A 25,470-nucleotide genomic window follows, 5' to 3' on the forward strand; every position below is an offset into this window, starting at 1 on the left:
ATCCTGCAGAACAAAAATGTTTAAGTATCTTAAACGTGTGTTGGCCAAAAAGCTTATTTTCAGACTTTGCCCAAAGTCGGCCAACAGAAATATGTCATCACTGCACAACTTTATTTTGGTCCAACCTCCTTCATATACTGCGGAGCTGACTATGGTCATGTATGGTGGAGGCAGATCTTTCTGGGTTAAAAGGTGTGAAACATGTGAAACGTGCGTTGAAACTGGCCTCGCTCAGCCTGAAGGAGCTGCTAACATAGAGCTGTCTTAGAGAGGAGCAAGTGGAGGGCATGTACCCGAGAAAATATAAGGTTAATGTATTGGGAGAGACATGAGTGACAGATGGATGGAGGGAAAGAGAAGGACGGCGCGAGAGAGATTGGAAGAAAGCGAAGCTACCGAGAGATTGAGCCAAAGAGACGTAGTGAAGCAGAAGGATGTGTGATGGATGGTGTGATGAAAGGGGGGAACCAGGGATGAGGAGAGGCAGATGGATCATCATGACATTAAAATTGAGTGTGTGTGTAAGTGCATATCCACTTTTCCTGATCATATTATCAGAGCTTGTTATAGGGATTATGAGTAGCTCCACTCCCACAGGCTTTTAATGATTGTTAATTAACACACGTTGGCGAACACACAAACACACCTTACATGCCACATACATTATGCACAATCACAACCCATGTCATGGAAGCATGTAAACCAGGGGTGGGGAACCTTTTTCCTCTCAAGGGCCATTTCAATTTTTACAACATCCTCCGATGGCCATACAAATTATTGAACTCAACCTCTGCTTAAAAAAACTAGAATTACAGCCCATTAATTTCGCCTTTCTTTCATGCTGTGCAAAGAAAAAGCAACCTCTTAATCCAGATATCTTACCATGACTCGCGCATGAATTCACATGCACGGTTGTGGCATGACCACCAAAACAGAAAGATATGGACACAAGATGTGTGCAAAAGTATTTATTTTCCTATCCATGTGAAGATTATTTAAGGTGGGGGGGGGGCGGCCTAACATCCTCTAGGGGGGTCTGGGGGCATCCTCCCCCGGGAACATTTATTTTTAAATGTTGAAGTTAAAAGCATCAATCTGGAGCACTTTGATTGCAAAATTAAGAGATCTATGGATACATCTCTCAGCATCCATATGAAACAGAACTGTAAGCAGATTTTCTTTTTCTTTATGGATATTTTACAAATCACTCCCCTTTTAAACTGTATTCTTGTTTATTAATAACAACTTTTTTTACTGTCATATAGTATTTTATATCTGTTTTTCATTTATTCTCTTATTTTTTTTAAACTATAATGATCATATCAAGATGTGCCTTTACCTCCCTGAGCTGAGGTTATATAGCATAGCCAGCTCTCTATCTCGCTCGCTCAAACAAAATGCGCTCGTGCCACACACAGAGCCGAGCTTGAATGACACACAAAGAAGTACTGTAATGTATCCTATTATTTTCGATGGTGTTAGAAATTAAAATCAATATTTGATGATATAAGATAGATTAAACACCAGTACTTTTATAACTGTTTTATTGTGAAAATACTTCCGGTTAGCTTACGCCTGTAGTTAAAGTTTATTTTGAAAAGGTATTCCGGAAAGGATCTCCGAAATACCAACATTAGCTTGACTTCAGGTTTTAGGGAAAAGTAACGATTGCAGCCGTTAAAATGTATTAAATGAAAAGTCATGAAAGAGATAAGTGTTTAGTTGAATGTACAATGTCAAAATCCTGTTATGTGCGATATCGGACATTGGTGAAAGGAGGAAGAAAGATTATGCCACAGCCGCCATTGAAGAGGAGGAGCCAAATGAGATATATAGTCAGGTGACGGAGCCTTGTGGAGTCTCTTCCTGGACGGCCGCGACTGCGAGAGGGGGCTGCAGCTTCCCTCTCCCTCTCACTGAACCATTTCTCTGCTTGTAACATTACCACGCCATTTTAATTAAAGTACCCATTTGAACCTTTCTCAGAGACTCCATTGTTTCTTGCTTTTAAAGCTTCTCTCCTGGACGCGAGAATAAGTTAATAATTGGTGACCCTGACGTGATTTCGCTGCACCGGGAGAGACTACCAGCCAGCTGTTTGCCAGGGACGCGGCCATCCGTTCAAACACACAAAATAGCTCAAAAACAAGGGGTGAGGAGAAGCCTGTTATATCAAATTCTTCAATAGATTATGTAGGAAATATTGGATTTCTGTGTTTGATGGCGGCCAGCAGATCCTGAAAATAGTTGTGCATTTGTGACCCGCTCTATCGAAATCAGTCGGAAGTCGCAACAGCTCATTTAAAAAATAAAAGTGGATTTCCGTAAAAAAACATTTTTTCGGGGTTCGGGTGTTTTGTTTGATTTTAAACAAACAAAGTCTTGGCTTTCAGAATATGAAACTTTTATTTCCAAACTCACACGATAAATATATTCTTTAATCTTGTAAATGGAAGATGACAGGCAATCTGCTCTTCCGCAGCGCCGCCCCCCCTCTCTCCGGTTGATATTGTGAATGTAAGCGTAGAGTAATCATAAATAACACGGCAGGGTCCGTGACAGTTTGTTTTCATCTGATTTCAATTAAACAAAGTGTTGGCTTTCAGAATATTAAACTTGTTTCGGCAAATTCAGATGATAAATACAACTTTGAAGCTTGTAACGGCATAATTACAAGCGGAGAACGGAGATATTTAACGCCACAGCAGGCATAACAACAGCCAGTGTTTCTCGTGAGGGTTTTCTCCGGGAAACAAACGCAATACACAAACGCAAAATTACACAAACACACACACACACATATACACACACACACTCGCGAGCTTCTCCCAGACCAGTAATCCAAACGAAAATATCTTCCCTCCGTAGTATTTTGATCATTTGCTCCACTAATAATCAATCAGATCGATGGATTCCAGAGAAGAGGAAACTTTGAAGGCCTTTTTCTCAAAATGATGACTCGGTGATAGTCATTATATAATGTGACATATTTCGCTTAATATTTGGAGTACAAAAACAATCCTGATATCATTAGAAAGCTTGGAATATCCTCTTTCCAGCAGTGTATACAACTCAAAATGTGTCTCAATGCGACTGATTTCGATAGAGCAGGTCACATTTAATGTTAAAACAACTTACATTTATAAACATAAGCATCCTATAACTCGTGGCGTTGCTTTGTCGCAAGCAGGGTGAGTTCAAATGTCTTCTTTCTTCTTACATTTAACCCTGCATGCTATTAATTTGTGTGTTTTTATGCCGGAAATATTAATGCGTGTGTACTCAGTTTGAGGCTGATTTTACTTCAAGTAGGTGTCTCTTGTTACGTTTTTAAGTTTGAGGCCTATAATGTAAATGGTTTAAGGCCATTAAACAGTTTAAGGCTGTTAGAGGCAAGGACACAGCCACAGTTTAAGGCTGAGGAAATTGAAGTGAGTGTTTGTGTAACAACAGTTTGAGGCTGTTTTAAAAAAGTCCTTTGTGTGATGAGGCCTGATTAAAGTTTGAGGCTTTATCAGTGGTTATTCTGTTCTGTTTTCAACCAGACATTGCGTGTGGATTACGACGGGAAATGCAACATTCGTGCGTTAGATAGACGATATTCTTCTGATTGTGATAGCGTCCCACTTTGTCCCATTATAGCGTGTTTAAACAGCAACAGATAATCATAGCAACTATAAATTCAAGTATTACGTATTTCGGTTTGAGGCCTATAACGTAAGGGATTCAAGGCCCATTTTCATTGTAAACTACATAGAGATGTTATTATTTTAAACTACAGTGTTGTTTTATGTTGTATTGTCTAGACTGTAACATACCACACCAGTGGTTCCTTTTGTTTAAACTCCCCTGTAAGAGCCACGTGGTGTATTTTCAAATCCCTTTGTTCTTCAGATTAGGGGTTGGAAAATCATTTGCCATCTTGTTTAGCCCTCATGTTGACAATCAAACACACGGCAGTCGCCATTTGGTGAAATGCTAATTGAAAGTACTCCGTTTGTTCTAATACACCTAGTACCACTTACATGAGCCTAGGCACTCCATCTTGTGAAGGACAAATCATATTTCTTGGCACAGTTGGAACTAGAAAAAAGTATATTTAGTTAAATCAGGTTATCTATACCGCTGGAAGTTTGGTATTTGTAGGGGAGGACAGGCTACAGACTCACTGCTGGCGTTTGCATAGGGCCTAAATGAGAGGGGAGACAGTTACCTGTATAATTCAAAAACTTTATAGTTACATTAGGTTCAAGCGTTGGTAGTGATCTGTAGATTGATCTGTGGTTACAACGTGGTGATTGCGAGTGGTGTTTCTATTGTGTGGATAGTGTTTATATTGTCTCTGTTGTATCTTCGGCGCCGCCCGATTAATGTGAATATGATATAGTATTAAGGCCTTCTGGGAAGGTACTAGATTTTATCTGGTATACACTGGACTGGGTCCATCTTGTGTTAAGACCTTCTGGGAGGCACTAGATTTTATCTGGGTTACACCGGACTGGGTCCATCTTGTGTTAATACCTCTGGGTAGGTACCAGACTTGATCTGGTTTACACTGGACTGGGTCCATTCATGTTAGTCTATGTGTTTGATGTGATAAACCGGCGTTGCCTGGTTTAAGAAAGTCTTTGAAAAAAGTATGTTAGTCTGTGTGTTATAAGTGTTATGAACTGGCCTTGTCTGGCTACAATTTATTGAAGTTAACACAAGTTATGACATTTGCATAATTCCATACACTTCAGTGTACACAGTAAACACCAGATTTAGATTTTCACCAGATTTCTATTTTCATATTTCAAAGTCAAAACCATATACTGTACAATTTTTATTTGAAAAATTTCTGACTTGGAAATTAGCATAATTCTTAATTTGCTTTATTAATTTTTTACAAAAAACTTAAATCATAACTTTTAATTTCAAATTTACTTGATTAATTTCTTACAGAAAAAATTAAATTAAAAACAAAAATGATTTAAAGTTAAGTTCGGATGACATAGCATATTATTTATCAGGAACGAAGGTGCTAGTCAGAGGATTAGTGCTTCATCTTTGATAACTTAATAATTCCATTCGAGTCACCAAAAGACACCGTAGCTTGTAGGAACAAGACAAGGAGAAGGGAGGGTAAACTTCCAGAGAAGGCAGGGCAGACACCTCCAACAATTCAAGCTCAGGAAGAACCAGAGAATGCAGGGCAGACACCTCCAACAGTTCAAACTCAGGTAGTGCCAGAGAGTCAGGTGCAGAATCAACAAAGAGGGGGAGGAGGTTTCCAAGGAGGACAAAGTGGCAGAGGAAGAGGAAGAGGACATTTCCCAGGGGGTAATCGATCAACAGGACAAGGTTTCCAAGGTGAAGGATGTTCCATATGTGGTCAGTTCTCACATTGGGCCAGATATTGTCCGCAACACAGGATGCTGCAAGTACCAGAATATCTTCCCACACAATTTCGGCAACAGCTAACACCTGCATATCCTCCTACCCAAGTACAGCCGCAAGAACAGGTATACACTCCCATACAGCATCAACAAAAGGGACAATGGAGGAGAGCAACGATCAAGACGAAGAACAGATGAAGGCTCCTACAAATGTGGTCAGCTGACTCATTGGTCCAGAGAGTGTCCGCAGAAAAGTGCACCAAGCAACGGCCCTCCATGCAGTTACCCCAGGGGAGGTTTCCATGATTACGACAGAGGCAGGGGGTCCCAGGGATGTCAAAGACGAACATGAACCAAATGCCACTGACAGCCTGGTATCAACCACAACAATGAGGAAGCTCAGAGGGCCATACCACCAGGTGATGCATCTTCAGCCCAAGGGTATTTTGAAATCCAGCTACATTGAGCCATGTCTGTCACCACAGGAGGGAGAGGTTGAATGTTATTTAAAAAATCGAGAGTAGCATATTGCTTTTAAATATAAAACATCCATAGATTAGTAAAGATTAAAACATAGTAGAACATTTAGCAGACTATTTGTTGTAATTATGAGAAGGAAAGACGTTACGAGTGATGTTGTTCCCCCACATAGAAAAAGATTGTGTCCACACAGCTAGTGAGGTCAAGAAGATGGGTTTCCACCCAAAATATGAAGACGGAAACCTAGTACTCACCCAAGATGGAGGATCCTTACCAAGCAATAGGGTCGCTTTTCTCAAACCAGTGAAGAAGTCAACAAGAACCCAGCAGAACTAGAGAGTGACTGTTAGCGGGAGAACAGTGACGGAGCGACAGAGACTGGCCCAACATTTTCCAGCCAGCACATAGATAGACCCCGTCAGAAGACCAGAGATGCGGGCATGGCTACACGACACCGAGTTGGACCTCTGACATTAAACGAAAGAAGAAGAAGAAGAATCCCGGGGCTGTGTTTAAAGGGGAACTTCATTTATTGTTGTTACATTTTTCTCATAAACACCATTTTATAATCGGTGTGAAGTATCTGTTTTGAGGCATGAGCTGCAGATTAAATAACATAACACTGATTGAGAGCTTGGATGAAGAAGTTGTAGGGTTTTTACTACAGTTTCAAGAATCAGTTTTTATTTATTTATTCTTGAGTAACTTTACTGATTTATAATGTAGTGCGTAAGGCAATATCTCATTTTGAGTGAGGAGGCTTAGGAGGGGCACCAGCCCTTCATGTTCTCCTGCATGTCACCCTCTGTGAGAATAGTTCGTATTTTCCCTCTAGTTTAGAGAAATATTATTTTATCATATGTTAGTTCAGCAGTATCAACCAATCCTCTAATCCTAGAATTATTGAGACGCATTAGCGAAACCAGGGTTATTGTTTGCAGTAACAATGATGCATAATAGCATGACAAAAGCCATTATTGAAACAAGTAAACCATTTTTTTGCTAATGGCAGATCTTTAGTGAATATGCAATTATACCATCAGAAAACCATACATCATACGATATTTTTGAATGCCTTATGGGTACACGGAGGAGTTATATTTATTTAATACAACGTTATGGGTTTTACATGTCCTCTTCATAATAGGGTAATCATTGCAATATTAATTGAGCATGTTATGCTCAAAGGTGGGAGTGTCATGATTATACAGATATGTTGATTTCAGTGACGTAGTAGTTAATAAATAATAACATGTAGTCAACAATAGGTCTCATAACGACAAAAGGTATGCCGAAGCTTGGGCCTTCTCCAAGGATGGAGTGGTCCAGTTTTAGATATTAGACGAATAGAAGTGGATGAATATTTCAGAATTCCGAGTAGTATATTATCCAAGTTTTGTCTACACAGGCTAGGAAAACTACAGAGATACCAGACGAGACACCAGAAGAGACTCCTGTTCGGCCAGGTGAATGGGTGAGGGTGAAAGTTCACAAAAGACAGTGAGCTGATCCCCGGTGGGAACCGTGAGTAGTTCTAACAAACTTCACACGCGCTACGGTTTAAAGGTAAATAAAAAGGAGCAAATTGACACCACCTCACACATTGTCACCCTTCAGTGGCAACTTCCAGAACATTATTGGGAGTTAGGTCTGATTTGGCAGAGCTGGAACAAAACAATTAATAGTAATAAGATAAAGATAGAAACAGCTCAAAAGACAAATTGTCTGTAGATTTTTATAGATTGTACACTAAAGTGAAAACCTATTTTTTGTTTTACACCTGAAGAAGAGTCCAATTTTTGTATACGTTATCTTTGTACTTGTAGTGACCACGATATCCATTTGTTTTTTGTCCTTTGTTTGTGATTCACTCGTGGGGCTGACCGACGAATAGACACTTGTAGTTTGAGAGAAAAAATATAAATTTCCAGATGCGATTGAAAAGTAAGATAGTTTATTCCAAAAAAGGCAAAAAGAAATAAACGTTTTTACACCAACTATTTGTCATATAAACTGATATTTCAATGTTAAAGGCAGAAGAACCAAGCTGTGACGCTCCCAACCAGCAAGGTCTAAAAACTGTTTGCTTCAGTCAGCCACACCAGTAGGCTGCAGCACCTCTCCTTTTATTGTGCAGCATCTCGACCTGCAGAGTTACGCACTCAAATTAAATAATAAATAATATACACCACATAATCTCAGGTTATGTAATCTAAAAAGATAAAATACTATAATCTAAGGAAATGGCTCCTACAGTACTCATTTCAATTCTGTAACTGACACAACCAGGGATAAAATAGAGATTATGTCAAGAACAAAGCCAAACCAATTGTGGGGTCCCCGAGGGATAAGAGTCAGAATAGCATTGTTGATTGTGCTCATTACACTTGGCACTTTTCTGGTTGGATGGGGAGTACAATATCATGTAAGACATGGAACCATTAGTTCACTCATAGAGAATGCCCACATCAATAACAAAACTCCAGCTGTTTCAGAGACTTTCACTTATCCCCAGAGCCAAAAGATCAGCTGAGCAACAAGAGGAGGAGTTAGAAATACTTGTTCCCAAAGGTGAGGCGGTTATAAACAAGATGATTCCCCCCCTTATATGCAGTTCTTGAATCAAATGATGAGATGGGGTTTAAGTTATCAGGATATGTAAGTGATGGGGATTTACAGATTAGGGGAATCTCTTAATACACTGGATCCCTGTTTTAGTCTGTACCAGAAACACCCCCTGTTAAGACTATGGACAAACCGACCGGTGATCTGGGGCCTCATTTATAAAGGGATATACGCTCAAAAAATGGCGTACGCCAGTTTCTACGCAATGTTTGCGATTTATAAAATACTAACTTGACTGGGAAAACGTGCGGTCCTCCACGCAAACTCTAACCCATGCGTACGCACTAAGCACAAAAACGGGAGAGACGAGAAAATGCGACACCGTTGGCAGAAGGAAGAATGGAGAGAAATATGTGAAAATAATACCATAAATTAAATGTTACCTCTCATTTATCATATATGAAGAATTCATTTTTCAAACATTGATCAAAGCCAATCTTACAATGATTAAACAAACGCCTGTTTGCGACTCCTCAGTGCAAACAAAAACATAACTTGGAGAAATAAATAAATACGGATGTTATTTAAAACCACCTCGAATATGTTGTGTTAATGTTATGAAATGTTTTCTCATAAATGCAAGGAGCAGGAGGACAGAATTACGTCTAAACTGACGCCGTTTTGCATTTCTATAGGTTGTACGAGCATGGTTTTATATACTATCATATTTACAGTTTTTCTCGATTGCTAACACTTTTTTTTTTTAATTGCTCAGTTTCTCAGAACACTAAACACAATTCACAAAACCACCCACCCAAAGTGCAAAACACCTAATTTCTCCTGCTAAATGAAGAACTGCACTCAAAACTACATAAACACTTACCAAATGCAAACTTTTGCACCAAATATAACACACTTCATTCATAATACTATATTGTTTGACCACCCAACTACACACTGCTGAGCATAATCTAAAGCACTTTCATCTTTTATGGGCTGCTATCAGGGCAGGAATTTCACGAGGGCCACGAGGGCCATGGCCCTCCCACTTTGGCCTTGTGCCCTTAAAAATGATATCTGCCATAAGGCCACAGTGGCCTTGATGCCCTCTCTGACTAAGTTTTGTGGTTTAGCAGTCTGCCTCTTTTCTGACACGGCTTCAACACCAGCATATTTTGAAGGAGGAAAAAAAAATCAGCGGTGCGCTTGATTTGAGCCTAGAATGCACCGCTCGGACGGTCTATGATGACAGTTGACATCAGTCTAGGACCTATCTCCGCCCACCCCCTCACGCGTCCGTGTGCGTAGGACGGTCTAGGACCTAGCTAGCTGATTCTCCGCTCAAGAAAAGGCTGAGGTGAGGTAAGGTTTTGTGATGATCCTGTTTGCCGTTAAGTTTTTCATTTGTCCAGCTTTAAGTGTAATTTTATGGATAACATTACTATTTCTTGCTCGTATGGTAATGCATAATTATAATATTTTAAAGTGTTTTTGTTACTACTTGGATAAGTTATGTTGCAGTTGTGTTCTTTTTTTATTATTATCTAGTGCTAGGCAGTTAGCGCTGTGTTGTTAGCTGTCAAAGACCTCTGTGCAGACTTATTTGACCACCGGCGATCGCAGACGGAAGTTCAAAGTTTGCTGCTCGTTTATATCGCCCAATTTTCAAAACGCCATCAAAATACCCATTCACATGTCTTGTGGCATGCCCGAACTGTCCACAAAAAAATTACGTTACCCCCACTGGCCAGAACTAGCTTAGTTAGCTTAGCATAGCAACTGCCATTCAATTCCATTGTAATTGACGTCCTTTCAAAACATATTGTGTTAAAGTTATTATGTAAGCTTAAATAAAGTAATGAACTCATTATTTACCTTTCGGGCGTCTGGAAAATGGCCTTGGTTTTGTGGAAATGTCCAGGGAAACCGTTTATATGCTTAATCCATTTACAAGGATAAACAGTCAGTATTTTTTCATGTAATTCCACCATGATGTCGGCCAACTCTTTCTGGTCAGCCGAAACAAATGTATGCATAATGCCATACATCGACAAACTTGTGAAGAAGTCCCCTATCAAACCAAAAGGTCTTCATTTGTTGTCAACCAACTGTTTCTCAAAGACGGCGCTATATTTCATGTGTGCACCGAACCGAGTTTCCATTACAGAAAAGCGTGACTTCCGTATCTGACCTCGTACTCAAAAGGTGGAATAAAAGTCAATACACTTTGATACGGGGTCAGTCAAACAGACCCGAGATTCCTGGTGTTATGCCACCTATTGTTTGTAAGGGGTATTGCATGCCTTTCCATCTCCAAATTAAGCCATCATCCCATTTGCGCAAAGAGGTTAACGTGAACGACTGCCAATCAATAAGAGATTTTGTCTCATTGTTTTTTGTGTTGTTACTTGCAGCAACATTAGTTTGTTTTCTTTTATCATCCCCAGATAAAACTATGCCGAGCAAACAGCGAAGGGAGAAGTGTATTAAAAGAAACTTTGAAGATGCAGCTAAAAACTGCAAAACAATGGACTCATTTTTCAGGAGGTAAGTGGTCAATAATGATTCAAGAGGGAACAAGATATTGTAGTTTGTTAGTATAAGTAACAGCAGCACACCTAAAATTAAGGTGACAGATTATGACACTCTGCCCCCGATTAAAACTGTCCCCAATTTGAACGGGAGAGAAATAAGCTAAGTATATAAGTTAGGGTAACCAGTTAAAATAACGTACAGAGGTTGTATCGCATATTGAACACTCATTATTAGTGTTTATTAGTTAATTAGTTCTATAAGATAAGTCACATTACCCTTTCAATTATACATCACATTACGTTTATTAATTTATGTTAAAAGTATGTGATCAAATGGACATATTAAATTAAAATACTAATTGTTTTTTAGTTGCAGTAAGGCAGATCAGTCAGTGGACAGAGAGCCAGAAAAAAAACAACAGAGAGTTGGACATGAAGAAGAGCAGACAAGAGTGGAGAGACAAAGTCCAGTGAACATTGATGAGAGAGGAGGAGATGATGAAGGCCTTGATAATGATAGGGAAACAGAAGTAACAGGAGGAGATTCTGAAGTACCAAGACAACGAAATGGTAGAGGAGGAGAAAGAAATTAGACAGATTTAGAGAAGGCTGGAGGAGACAATGGGCTAGAAACCAGGGAAGAGAGAGGACAAGAAAAGGCAGGAGAAGATGAGACCGATTACAGGAACAAGGGAGAGGAAAGGAGAGAAAAAGGAGAAGACATGGAGGGACCGGGACAAGGCCATGACCAAGAGGTAGATGGAAACAGCAAGAAGAGAAAAACTACTGCCACCACTGTAGAGTCTTGGGGGTATGACTGGCTGCACTTTGAGAAGGACAAGGAAGGCTATGTTACTAAGTTGTGGTGCTGCATCTGCAGGGAGCACTATAAAAACCGCACTGCACAACACACATATATCCATAACACAGACACATACATAACTGGCAGCACAAATGTTAAAAAATGTACAGCCAAAACAAATTATGAGTCAAAAGCTCACATCACAGCATGGCAGCAATCAAATCAGGCTCCAACTACTTCGAAAACAGTTACACAGCTCCAGAAGCTCAACAACAAAACAGAAACAAAGATGTGCAAGTTATTTGACATTGCATACACTGTAGCATATACTGAGCAGCTGTTTAGTCTGTACAAGACTCTTGTGTCAGTGGAGCGCAAGCATGGGGTGGAGCTCGGGTTCACCTACCATAATTCAAAGTCCTGCCACATATTCATTGAGCACATTGCTGGCCGCATCAGAGACCAACTTCAAGCTCTGAAAAAATGTGAGCCTTTCTACTGCTCCTTACTGTTTGATGGCAGCACAGACAAAGGAACATCAGATAAGGAAGTCATAAGCATAAAGCTTATTGAACACGGCTCCCCGACAATCAGATTACTTGGGTAAGAATAAGAGAGACAAATAGTCTACTATATAGATGTCAAAATATGTTTGTTTGTTTTTTTGCTTTACAATTAATTAGAAAAGGGCAGGACAATTGAGGGAAAGAATGTAATGATTTTACATAGGTTCAGGTGATTGTAATTACATTTTCACTTATTTAATAGTAAGAAGACCTAATTCTTAATTTCTTTTTTGTGTTCCATATTTTTTAAAGTATTGCAGAGCCAACAGCATGTAATGCAGATGGAATATTTGAGGCCATTATGGAAAAGTGTGCAGACAACAACATTGATCTGAGTGGCTGCTTGACAGCAACAGCAGCTGATGGTGCAGCAGTCAATTTTGGGAAGACAAATGGTGTCCTCACCAAACTACAGGGACATGTGCCGTGGATGCTTAAAGTACATTGCATTGCCCACAGACTAGAGCTATGTCTGAAGGATGCCTTCAAGGGCACATACTTTGAACAGGTAGGAGGAGTAATTATTCTATAAAATATGAAAATAGAATTTGTAATACAATGTCTGATTAATGCCTTAATAATGCCTATTTAATTCTGTATTTTCTGTTTTTCTTTGAACAAGATTGATGACCTGCTCATGAAGATTTACTCTCTCTACCGTCGTTCTCCCAAAAAATGGAGGGATTTGAAGGCCATTGGAGAGGAACTGGAGGAGCACGTCATTAAACCAGCTCGCTCCGTGGGGACCAGGTGGATAGATCACAGGAGGAGGGCTGTTTCCTGTCTTGCGACAAAAAACGACAGAAGCATTGTTACCCACCTCCAGGAAAGACAGGATGAGGCATCACCAGACAAAGAAAAGATCAGGGCAGTGTTAAGGCAGTTGACCTCACCAAAGTTTATTCTTCACATGGCACTGTATCAGGATCTTCTATCTGACCTGGCTGAACTCTCACTGAATTTCCAAGGCGATCAACTGCCCTTGTCGTGTGTGCGTAGCAGGATCCTGGCTGCACAGGCTGCGCTACGCAAACAAACAGAGAAGCCAGGCCCCTATCTCCGTCCAGTGCTTGAGTCCTTCACAACCACCAGTGAGGAATTTGCATACAATGATATTAACATAAGAAAGTCCAATGTTTCTGCCGAAGCCTTCCTTCTGTCAAGGAAAAACATAGTTGACAACATCATTGCGGCCATTGGTGAGAGATTCTCTACTTTCTCCACCGACCCTGTACTCCTGGCTGCCGAAATATTAGATCCCATCAATTTCCCAACAGAACCACATTTCTTAGAGGAGTTTGGGGGGGAGGAAATCCATCATTTGTGTAAAAACTTCGAGCCCCTCCTGACCAAAAATGGCTGCAATGTGCCTGAGCTAGACAAAGAATGGTTCAGAGCCAAACACAACATTGTGCGTCAACATAGTAGGGAAACTTTCCTCCCATTATGGTCCAGATTCTTGTTGGAGAAGGGAAGAATGTACCCCAATCTGCTGCACCTAATACAAATAGTCCTAGTTTTTCCTGTCTCTACCTCTCAAGTTGAACGGCAGTTCTCAGTAATGAAGAGAATGCAGGGCGATTGGCGTTTAAGCCTGCACACTTCAACAATTGAAGATCTACTCCTCATCAAATCCCAGGGTTGTGCTCCTGCTGAATATCAAAGTGATGAAGCTGTGGCAAGATGGTGGGCAGCTGGCATCAACAAAAGGAGACCCAATATTCATCCCTATGGTCAAAGGAACCCCCAAAGTCCAAATCTCCCTGACTCGTCATCATCTCCATCTTCAAGTGACTCAGAATAAGGACGCACCTTGACGTAGGCCCACTACCACAGTCTCACAGTGAGCCAAACATGTCTGTGCTATAAGAATCCTTTGTAGTTTTAATAAAGAATTTGTTTAATTGCAATTTGGTGTCCATTGAATGCTTAATAAATATATATAAAAGTATTGTAAATGCATATACAATCGTAGTCACTTCATATTGTATGTTAAATCATTGTTTTAATTTATGGCCTTGGTGCCCTGGCTTTTGGCCGTTATGCCCTTAAAAAATTGACAACTCAAAAGGCCAAGTGGCCTTGCCCCTAAAATGACGAAATTCCAGGCCTGGCTGCTATGCTCTGTACATAGAGGTTTCGGCAGAGAAAGATTGCTTGAGTATACAGAAATACAGTAAGTGAAGAAATACAAATGAGTTGTTGAAAAAAATCACATTTTATTCAAAAATAACATTGTGCAACATGCATCTCAGCACATAGTTACTATGCTTCGGATCTCTCTAAGTGTGATGCATTGTTTGCCAAAACCAAGTTTGTAACTGCTGCTTCCTGTGCCTCATACAAAATCCTTAGCCTTCCACCTGCACCTCTTTTTTTCTCAGTCCTTCAGATAAACAACAAAGATATAGTGGTTGGTCAGTGTCTGTGTTGCATAAAAGTAAGTCTACCATAGTAAATTGTGCAGGATTTCTGTACAGTTATAGTATACAACATGCTAACAATTCAGTTACAGTAATGAAGTAAATACGTTTCACACAACAGCAGGGCCGTGGGAAGTAGGGGTGCTGAGGGTGCTGCAGCACCCCCTTGTGGAGGACAGGGGATCTGCACTTCCACAAGATTAAATCAAATATAATTAAAAAAAAATCAATGTGACAACATTCATAATTAAGTAAAGATAACACCCTTTTCACCCCGGTTACATTTTCCATTTGCTCTGTACGATGGGCGCTGTAAGTGATGAAAGTGGGGGATTTTGGCTTAGCAGGCGCCCGCAGCTCACAGCCAGCGTGAGAGAGAGAGAGAGAGAGAGAGAGAGAGAGAGAGAGAGAGAGAGAGAGAGAGAGAGAGAGAGAGAGAGAGAGAGAGAGAGAGGGGGGGTGCACCGGTACCGGCCGGGATTGTTGTTAATGGCTAACGAATATAAGAAGATGTTTCTACAATAATATGGAGGGAGAGTTCTCTCCTGTCAGACTGAGAGGCTCAGTGAGGTGAAGGACTCTCTGAATGTTTAGATAGTTCACTTTAGTCTAAGTTATCTCAGTGGGTCTCAAACGTTTTGATCACAATTTATTTAAACAAATATTTTGAAGGCACTCCTTTATAATTATTAGGATAAATAAAAACAGGTTTGAAATCATTGCAATGTATAATATAGGACAGTAAACCCAAAATATTGTTTAAAACTGGAGAGATTTAAAAATATGCATAAATAAATAAATGTTAACTGGTAAAATGAGATATAAATGAACCACAAAAATAAAACAAGATAGCCTACATTTATTTGTTATTGGCTATGGTAGGTTATTGGTTATGTTCACATATATTATTTGATTATTAAAATGCAAACCGATCTTTTTCATATGGGTGTTTAGAGTTGTATCCCCTAGATCAGTCTCTAGTAATTGGGCGCTCAAAGTGCACCAGATTGAAGCATTTTACTTTAAAATGTTAAAAGAAATCTTCCCGGGGGGGCACCCCCTGACCCCCCAAGAGGATGTGAAGTCCACCCCTCAATTAAAACATGTTCATGCAATACTAAATACATTTGAAGTCTTTTATATAAGCTGTCCACCATGTCAATATGTTTCTCTTTTTGTAGTGTATTGGTCTTTTGTAGAGGTTTTTCATTGCCAGCTAAAATCTTGCCTAGGGCAGCAAATTGGTCAAAACTGGCCCTGGTGTCATCCCCACAGCACCCCCCATTTGAAACATGTTCCCACGGCTATGCACAACAGATATAAGCAATGATATATCATGAATTATGCAGAGCTAAAAACTGGTAAGTAACCTGTTTTCAAGTCTAAGGGTCCGGATTACAGAGGCAACAGTAAATCGGCTTGGATTAGGCTGAACCCTCTGTCCAGCCTCTCTCATCGTCAAACCATGGTTGATAACATTTCATTTAATTAGAGAGTACTCTTCTTTGTCCACATCCTCTCCCTCCAGCTCTACCTCAACCTCTAATTCTTCCTCCTCTCACTCCCACCCCACCTCTTCCTCCTCCTCTCACTCTCAGCCCAGCTCTTCCTCTTCCTCTTGCTCTTGCTTCCATGTTGGCTTCCATTGTTGCTGTAAGAAAGTACTCACCTGTGGTCTTTTTATAGTGCTAACATCCTGATTGATGAGCCAACAATTATGCTATCAGGTGTTTGGTGAGGTTGAACGTGTTTCTTGATCATTGGTCCATGTGAGAGGCATTTTGAATATCAGTGTTTTAAACCTGCGTGACTTTATGTCAGATTCCTGTGTCTTACGTGGAAAAACGTGTGCAGTGGTTTTGTAAAAAGTGCCATGTTGTTTTGCAAATTGTGTGAAAAGCTGAAAACGTGTTTAGAGATTTGAGCCGATGTTTTTCTCTTTGAGTGTCAGTTAAAATAATTGTGCTTTATGTATAATTTTAGTGTGTTAGCAATCGAGAAAAACTGTAATCATGTTTTATGCCGTTTGCTAAGACTTGATAAGTCGCTCATAAAACACAGGAGGTATGGAATCTAAGAACACCATATGTGGTAAATTGTACAGCTAATATAACACAACACATTAGTTGTATTTCCTTTAACCCTCCGGTATCATTCGATTGGACTACGCAAATTAGTCATTCGAGACAAAAATGTCCACTGCAAAAGACTTTGATAAAAATATTATATTAAAAGGTTTTTTTCAAAACTTTTTTGGGTTCAATCTTTAAAGCAACTTCTGCCCTAATAGAAAATACCAAAAATGTAATCATTTTCAGGATTTTAATTCTTTAAATGCCATTTTGAATACATAAAACCGCTGTTTCTTTTCATGATGAAAACAGAGAAAATTAGTTATTTTCCAAAAAATACATATCTGGGGACTGGCTCTTTTTTGTATAAGTCTTGGATATGTCAAAGATTAGCAACAAAATTCAAATGTGTGTGTCTGGATGTACAGTGTGTGTGTTCAGAGACAACAATATACAGTAGATTTGGTTTACAGCAAGTCGCAGTTTTCGCCTCAAATCTCTATTTTTGTCTCTCTCTTTTTCTCCCACTCCCTCATTCCCAAACTCATACACACTCGTACATATTAAACCTCCTTATACCTTGTATGTGTGTGAGTGATTGTATGTGAGAATGAGACAGGAGTAAGTGTGCTCTTATGGCGTTTTGTTTTTCATTTGTGCTGTTTAATGTGTCTTAGAGGTAAACAGATGATTTTGACCCAGCTTGACCTCGATGTTTTGAATTGTTTGGAACTTCAAAGTCCTTTGATAATGTCTCTTTAGCAAACAGACATACACAGCGATACATACACTCCTTGAAGCAAATAAAAACACCTGGCTGCAAAGCCAAAGCTTCAAATATATATAGTTTGGCAGGATGGTCATTTCATTCTGATACGCAACAACCAGTAAGATGAGCTTCTCTGAGGGACAAGAAAACACACACACACACACACACACACACACACACACACACACACACACACACACACACACACACACACACACACACACACACACACACACACACACACACACACACACACACACACACACACACACACACACACACACACACACACACACACACATACACACACATACACACACACACACACACACACACACACACACACACACACACACACACACACGGAGGAGATGGCGGAGAGAACGCGCTCCGAGGTGTGGTTACACTTGACCCGTCACGATGTGGACAATGCTCGTTACCAAAAGTGCAATAAGAGTTTAGCATGTCAGGGCGGTAACACGAGCAATTTGTCTAAACATGCAGATATTAAAAACGTACTTAGCCGGTTAGCTCGTTAGCATGCTAGCTAACTCAGCACGTGGGATAAATCGGATGTCAAGGTGTGGGTTAGTTTTTAGTGGGTTATTCAGAAATTCAAACCCGTCGACTAGGGGGTAATTCTCCGTTTCAGATAAATCTATGGCATTGGCGGACTCACTTATTTAAAAACTGTTTTTTTATTGGGGGGAGACGGTGTTCGCGCTACATTATGATACTAAAATACTGTGTCAGCTACTATATAGCTTTAGATTGTGTGCCACGCTGCCTGGTGCATCCAGTATTTAATACTAACAGTGACCTGATGTGATATGACCAAAACCCCATAGCTAATGTGTAATGTTCTATCCACATAACAAATAATATATCACAATTTAGTAGGGATAGGGCTGAATTATTAAAGACTGTGGTACCGTTAAGCTCCGACATTATCGGTCTTTTTATCGGTAGGAAGACATGTAAAAATATGTCGTATGTATTATTGCTACACAAACATTATATTGCAGTTTTAGTGTTGCCAACTCCGTTTCTAATACACAAGAAGACTGTGTCTATGATTATTTTTTGTATTTTTGATCTTTCAAATCCAGACGAGAGATCTCTCCCCCGTCATTACACACACGCGGCTGCTACATGCAGCAACACACACACACACACACACGGAGGAGATGGCGGAGAGAACGCGCTCCGAGTGTGGACAATGCTCGTTACCAAAAGTGCAATAAGAGTTTAGCATGTCAGGGCGGTAACACGAGCAATTTGTCTAAACATCTTGCAAAAGTGCACCACATTCAGACGGAGAAATGCACCGGTTCGACTGTCTTTCCAGTAGCTCTGTAGCCCCATCCACGAGTAACGTTTCCACGTCAGGTGTTATGTATGCTAGCAGCAACACACAGAGTTAACTCAATTATACAAACCTGGGTTAATGAGTAGGTAACTGAGAGTTATTTATTTGTTAACGTTTCTGTTATTCTGTTTACAATTCTGTCATCAGATTATTTAATACCATTTGTTCAAACATTGTTGTTTCCTTTGATGTGAAATATTAGACATTTAATTTAAATAAAAAGCAATGTTAGTTTTGCTCACAATTTGTTTAGTTAGTTTACCTTAATTTTTTCTCCAAAAGAACCGATAAAAGTACCGTTAAAAGACCGTATCGATAAAAGTAGTAGTACCGCTAACGATACCCATCCCTACAATTTAGCGTATCTTATGTAAAATCAACCCACTGGTTTTGGCTTATTGGCCATCAATGCCAGTTTAACTCCTAAAACTAGAGGCTTGCATGCCAGCTCATATCAGAGTTGTTGAAACTAGATGTGATTGTATTATGTAAGCTTATCTTTTGTATTTGTTCCTCTCTCTTTTCTTTTTTTTAGACATTTCTTTTCTCCAGCAGTGAGTGTCTGCAGTCAAAGTACACCAGTAATGAAAGACACCTGGCTATGCAGGTAAGTTTAAAAAATATTAGTTTGGTGTGTCGCTGGGTGATTAGAAATATTTTCAAAATAAACATTTGCAATATTGCAACATTTCAGTCATATTGAAGTCAAGAGGCCCAAATGAGTCCATAGTATGGTGGCTGAGAAGGGCAAATTAGAAAATAAAACCGGAAAGGGAATGTTCATCATACAGGAAGTAACTTGAAAGTGATTGACTCAAACTTAAGTTAACACACTTGTGTTGTGTTGAGCCAAATCACCAAATTCATGTCTCTGCGACTGAATGGAAATGACAAAAAATAAAATGTACACACACACACACACACACACACACACACACACACACACACACACACACACACACACACACACACACACACACACACACACACACACACACACACACACACACACACACACACACACACACAGAGAGACACACATGTATACACACACACACACACACACACACACACACACCCACCCACCCACACACACACAGAGAGACACACATGTATACACACACACACACACACACACACACACACAGACACACACACGTACATATACACACATAGAGACACACACACACACACACACACACACACACACACACACACACACACACACACACACACACACGCAAACACACACACACACACACACACACACACACACACACACACACACACACACACACACACACACACACACACACACACACACACACACACACAGAGAGACACACACACACACACACTCTCATACACACACACACACACACACACACACACACACACACACACACACACACACACACACACACACACACACACACACACACACACACACACACACACACACACACACACACACACACACACACACACACACACACACACACACACACACACACACACATCTTTATTAAACAAGTAAACGGAAGAGTGTCTGCGAGGCGTTTTTGCTTTTTGTTTTTTACCTTAGTAAATGGTCTAATGGTCATTGTAGCGAGGGGGGGCGCGAAACTCGCTGAAGTGATTTCAAAACAAAATCACTCGTTTGCTTGGAACGTTGATAATATTATAAACAAGGGGAAACAAGGTGAATTTAGCGATCACAACGAAAACGGCCAAGACCCATATTGAGCCCAGAGAATGGATGTATAATAAGCCTGTGTCTAAAATGGACAACATTGTTAGGAGATTTAAACTATACAGCGATTCTGCACTGCGGTCACTCAGCCGTCTCTCGCGTTTGTCTTTTCAAATCAGCTGCTCTTCATATTTTACAAATATTTTTGACTGAAAGTTCTTAATAAAACTGACACTGTTGGACTCGAGGGGAGAAGAATAAATGGACAACATTGTTAGGAGATTTAAACTATAAAGAGAGCCGTCTCTCGTTTTTTCAAATCAGTAGCTCTTCATTTTCTTTTTACAAATATTTTTTACCACAAGTTCTTAATAAAACTGACACTGTTGGACTCGGTACTAGTTTGACTGCTACTAACAATACATTGAAGTACTTTTACTGTGTACTTTGTGAGAAATACTCTGTCAAAGTCCTCTAGTAGCCTACATAATGCATGTTTTCTGCTATCTTTGATGAGTGATACAAAGACACTTTTACCATTAGTTCTTAATGATATTGATACTGCTGGACTCAGTAGTCTTACACCTACTACCACAATGAAGTAGCCTACTTCTAGTGTGTTTTTCGTTGTTGTTGAAATCCTCTGTCAAAGTCCCCGAGCTCCTGAGAACAAAATCAAGCCACTTCTGCTAAGTTTGATGAGGGAAAAACTGATTTTTTTACTCCCACAAATACTATGAAGTACTGTGTACTTTTTGAGTAATCCTCTGTCAATGTCCCCTCCTGAGAACAAGTTTTTCTAATCTCTGCTATTTTGAATAAGCGTTAAAACACCTTTCTTCATGAGACTGATATTGGAGGACAGATTATTTTAAGAGGATGGTAGACATGATATCAGCAATACTTCCAGTCAGTAGGCCTACTCCAGCAGCAGCATTTGTACCCCTTGGAAAATCTATACAGACTGGCCTGGATAGCTGGTCTATCCTTCAGCACACTGACACACCCTGTCACTCTTGTTGGCCTCTTATGAAGCTGCTATTTAAAATATGATTATTTCTCTGCTCCTAGTTCATTCCTCGCAGATTCTTCCATCAGTCCCAGTCATTGCATGTCAGTCAATAGAGCTTCGAAAAATGTGTTCAATTCATCCAAATGTTTTTTTGTGAGTGAAGGCCAGAGCTAAATTATAGATTGTTTGATTGTGTAATTACAAGGTGAGAGAAAATAAATCCACATCCTCCAATTAAACTTATTGTATTTACTTGTCCATACTTATACTTACTTGTAAAGTTGTACATTAGAACATTTGTATGTTGAACTACATGCTGATATATCTTCCCCAGCCTCAAGGATATACAATAAAATAAATGGATAAATGGAGTGCTTTGGACGAGACCATTTAGTAAGGTAAAAAGCAAAAACGCCTCCCAGACGCTCTTCCGTTTACTTTACTTCCGAAAAACAAATGATCCGTAGTCGATATATACACGGATTGTGCTGGTATATATATTAGGGCCGGGACTCGATTAAAAAAATTAATCTAATTAATTAGAGGCTTTGTAATTAATTAATCGCAATTAATCGCATTTTTAATCACATATAAATATTTGACCTGAGAACAGTGAGAAGCAATTTTTTTCACATGGATTTTAGTATACCATTGAATAATGACTGAATACATAAGCTTAAGCAACAAAACATTGTTTATTTTTTTCAAGGTGGCACTTAACCAAGACCAACAGAAAAGTGCAATTTTTGCCATAAAGTGTAGCAATAGCATATTTAGGAATATAGTACATTTCAGAGATTCAGGTAGCCTATAGGTAGGTAGACCTTCTGTAAACTATAACACTTTATTTTTTAAGTATAACACAATACTTTCAAGTACATTCAGAACATTGGAAACCCTGACTATTAGAAAACATCTCTCTGTTGCTTCAGAGGCCATAACAGACTTTGTTGATTTACCAACAGTTGATTTAAAAAATCTAATACATTTCAGTCCAACTCTCTCAATAACCTTGGCCATAGCCGTGGGAACATGTTTGAAACGGGGGGTGCTGTGGGGATGACACCATGGCCGGTTTTGACCAATTTGCTGCCCTAGGCAAGATTTTAGCTGGCAATGAAAAAGCTCTACAAAAGACCAATACACTACAAACAGAGAAAGATATTGATATGGTGGACTGCTTATATAAAAAGGCTTCAAATGTATTCAGTATTGCATGAACATATTTTAATTGGGGGATGGACTTCACATCCTCTAGGGGGGTCCAGGGGTGCCCCCCCGGGAAGATATTTTTCAACATTTTAAATTAAAATGCTTCAATCTGGTGCACTTTGAGCGCCCAATTACTAGATACTGATCTAGGGGGTACAACTCTAAAACACCCATATGAAAAAGATCGGTTTGCATTTTAATAATCAAATAAGTATGTGAACATAACCGATAACCTACCATAGCCAATTGTGAGGGAATAATTCTGTCTTCACTCCAAGAATTTAACCCTTTCCTGTGTGTTGACATTTACGATCAGCCCTGATCCTTATCTCCCATAAGGAACGTGATAATGTAGCCGCATGTTGATACTATAAGTTTTATGACTTGATCTGGAGGAAGTAGGGAGTTATACGACTCTGAGAACGCTGGCTTCAAAGCACAACAGGGGTCAGAGACAGTCTCCAGGTATCAATGCGCATCCCCAATATGTTGATTTGACTCTCTGTAAGCTAGTTAAATGGTGTACCAAGATGGGAGGCTGATCAGAATTGACATGGCAACCCACCCGTGCAGTCAGAACCTTTGACTATGTGACTTGTGATGTGAATTTCTCCGGCCGATGCTTGTATTCAATATCAGTGTTTGACATCAGAACTCCTGCTCGTCCTGTGTCTCCTTCATGGGTCGGTGACTCCCATTGCATTGCTACACAGAAGTTTCCTCCACACCAATAACAAGTAAATGTTTTATTTTTGTGGTTCATTTATATCTTCTTTTATCAGTTAACATTTATTTATTTATTTATGCATATTTTTAAATCTCTCCAGTTTTAAACAATATTTTTGGTTTACTGTCCTATAGTATACATTGGAATGATTTCAAACTTGTTTTTATTTATTCTAATAATTATAAAGGAGTGCCTTGTAAATATTTGTTTACATAAATTGTGATCAAAACATTTGAGACCCACTGAGACAACTTAGACTAAAGTGAACTATCTAAACACTCAGAGTCCTTTACCTCACTGAGCCTCTCAGTCTGACAGGAGAGCTCTCCCTCAACATTATTGTAGAAACGGCTTCTTATATCCGTTAGCGCAGCAGATGCTAACAACATTCCCCGGCGGTACCGGTGCACCCCCTCTCTCTATCTATCTCTCTCTCTCTCACGCTGGCTGTGAGCTGCGGGCGCCTGATAAGCCAACATCCCCCACTTTCATCACTTACAGCGCCCATCGTACAGGGCAAATGGAAAATGTAACAGGGGTGAAAAGGGTGTTATCTTTACTTAATTATGAATGTTGTTACATCAAGGCTGAAAATTCTTTTTTTTGTATTATATTTGTATTTAATCTTGTGGAAGTGCAGATCCCCTGTCCTCCACCAGGGGGTGCTGCAGCACCCTCAGCACCCCTACTTCCCACGGCCCTGACCTTGGCCAAAACAATAAACAGTTCAACATAAAGTGCCAGTTGCACCAACAACATAATAAATAGTTCAACATAAAGTGTACTGTACCATTTAAAATAAAATAAAAAAGTGCCAGTGATTGACCTCAATCCCTCCTATTCTTCCAATATCCTGATGAAAAATAAAATCTCTCTGTTGCATAGGCCACAGTTTGATCAACGCGAATTGGGTGTGGGTCCTTGTACTCCGAGTCGGGCTAATGTCCACGCTAGCTTCCACGCTAGCTGCTATAGGTTCTGCATTGAGGTGATACTTGAGGCTTGATGTGCTGCGGTGATATGCAAATTCATTTTTGCATAATTTGCAAACAACCGTGCTCTTATCGATGCTTCCATCCGTCCGTTTTTTAAAACAAAATGTCCCATCCACGGGGCCAACCAAGGCGGTCTCATCAGCTTGTTCGTTCATGTTTGACTATTGTTCACTGTGGTTTGTTGTTGTTTGAAGTCATGAACGTTAGTTGGTGCTCCAGTATAATCGGTACCCCTGAAACTCATCTAGTGAGAAACGTTCCGCGGTGCAAAAATAAGTAAGATTAAAATGTGTTAATTTTTGTGTCATTAATTAATCTTAATTAACGCGTTAAAGTCCCGGCCCTAATATATATATATAACTTAACTGTGCTTTTTTACCCCAAAAGTTGTAAATGAAACAAGTGAAGTACATGCAATAAAGCCGTGGAGGGCGGGAGTTTATAAACCAAAGAGTAACCGCCCTTACGGAACGCTCTAATAAGTAAAGCGAACGCAACCGCAAGGACACCTGGCCTCCTATTGGTTGAGGGATTTTGACAGGGTTGTTGACTATTTGAGGACAGGGTTTGAGGGAAATAAATACATCTGAATGTGAAATCAATAAATGATGCTCTCAAATGTAAAGACCACGCTCTTGAATAAAGATAGGGAATAACCTCCATACACGTCCTCCACACATATATTACTCTCACATAAAAAAGTTCTAACTTGTACATATATATATATATATTTCTATTCTCACATGTATAAACATATATCGTATTCTCAAATACATATATTGTCACTTACACACATTCTTGACAATCGCATGTATTTGGTCTCATCCGTTTTGGTATCCATTACCTACTGACACAGGAAGTCACTCTCAAACC

At 39.7% G+C, this 25,470-nt stretch overlaps 1 long non-coding RNA gene across 1 annotated transcript; it reads left to right on the plus strand.

Moving 5' to 3' along the window:
* The first annotated feature begins 10,757 nt into the window (after positions 1 to 10,757).
* On the plus strand, positions 10,758 to 13,008 carry LOC307013051. The gene is made up of 3 exons (XR_013800840.1): positions 10,758 to 10,970; positions 12,578 to 12,833; positions 12,948 to 13,008. It is a non-coding gene; the product is annotated as an uncharacterized lncRNA (long non-coding RNA).
* The last annotated feature ends 12,462 nt before the right edge of the window (positions 13,009 to 25,470 follow it).

This window comes from Notothenia rossii (genome assembly GCF_949606895.1).
Source record: "Notothenia rossii genome assembly, chromosome: 7".
NCBI classification, from domain to species: Eukaryota; Metazoa; Chordata; class Actinopteri; order Perciformes; family Nototheniidae; genus Notothenia; species Notothenia rossii.